The sequence below is a fragment of the Mya arenaria genome, chromosome 10 (assembly GCF_026914265.1).
Source record: "Mya arenaria isolate MELC-2E11 chromosome 10, ASM2691426v1".
NCBI lineage: Eukaryota > Metazoa > Mollusca > Bivalvia > Myida > Myidae > Mya > Mya arenaria.
In genome coordinates, this window is record NC_069131.1 from 59,923,180 (window position 1) to 59,925,007 (window position 1,828).

A 1,828-nucleotide genomic window follows, 5' to 3' on the forward strand; every position below is an offset into this window, starting at 1 on the left:
AATTTATGTTTGAGAATTTTGTGTAATGTATTGAGTGCGTACTTTGCCCAACCAAGTCCAAGTGTTGAAAAAAACTTCCACTAATTAATAGTACATTGTGCTTTTCTGTATATTTAAACAGTCACACTCCTTTATCGAATACCAAATTATATTTCTGACAGTTAATTTGCGGTTTGAAAAGTGTGGTTTTAATTTTTTGATTAAAGACAAATAACTACTATTGATTTTTAAATTAGCTCAAAATGTGTTTTGTTTTCTTCCAATTTAATTTTACTGTTGTCATTTCACTGATATATAATGAACGTTTTGAAAAGACCAGACGATTCCCCAAATTTAACAATATAACAAATATATGTGGCTTGTGAGTATAAATGTTGTTTATAACGTTCATTGCCTTCATAACGGTCATGAGTTATAATTGACTCCGTTTCCGAGTCAAAATGATACTAAAGTTAATGTTATAAAGTTTAGTATTAGTCTGCAAATAATCAAGTACTTCCGTGAATATATGGCTGATTGACATGACATGTAATTGTCCTTGTTTAATTGCATTCGTTTATTACCAGGGTTGTTTTTCTAAGAACTTCCTCATCATCATCATCATTGTGTAAAAGCCACTTTACTTATTGTTATCCAAACTTCAACAGATGAAATCAAACTTTCATCAAGGCTTCCATTTAGGACTTGAAGATCAAATTATATACTATGAGAAATGTCCTCGTAATAAGTGTTCATCTTTTTGTGTCTATGATAAACATATCATAAATATTTTATACTACTATAATTTATACAAAATTCGTCTTAAAAAATGATAGTACTTATAGCAGATAAGCTGTAGTCGATATATCTAGATACAGCTGTAAAAGGTTTCAAACTTAAAATCGTTGTCCTAACTTAACACTAGCGGAGTCCATTATATATTTGTCTTAAAAGGAACTGTGGAGGTTACAGGTGCGTTGATATGTTTTCATACTTTTTCAACATGAGTCTATTAAAGCTTCCAAATGCCGATACAATCATTGTATTACAACTGCTAACATAAACCAATTGACCTACGTTCAAGTCTCTCTAGTTTGTAAATAATAGTTAAAATAACCGAATTTAATTCATTCATTTACCTTTCAATTTATCTTAAATAACTGGGTACACAAACTGTAAAGTAGCATATAAAAGCAATAATACAAAAACATATATTTCCAAACCATATGTGCTCGTTGCGAATAATGCCCTCACCTTCATGGTAAATGAACAAAGCTACGAAAAATACGATTCCCATACAAAGGCATCCTTCGATGTTCACATCAATACTTTTCTAAAATACATTTGGTTAGGAAAGGAAATTGCTAAATTTCGCTAAACGTACGTCAGTACAACTGTTTCGCAGAACGTTTTACTAATTTAAACCGGTGTTCGGTCTAAACCAATAATTGGTGTTTTCATTTATCACTTTATTAACTGGAAAGAACGAGACAAAGAGAACGCGTTCTTTCACAATCACAAAACGTCATGACGCTTCGTTATGTTTGGTTAATGACGTGAAATAGATCCCCTATTTTTATCATAATTATATGATTTATTAAATTGTGCTTTATTGGAATCACTTTGTAATCTGCATTAACCATACAGTATGTGTTGTTGTTTTAGATGGCGCGTTGTTGCGTGTTACCCATCGGGCTGCTTCCATATCTAGTACAGCGACACAATATCAAAATTCAAAAGAAAATGGATGAACATACAAGCTAAAATACAGCATAACGTTAATCATTAAAATGCGAAATTACTGTATAGGGGTATAGCATTACTTTTAATATTATCAAGTTTAGTAGCC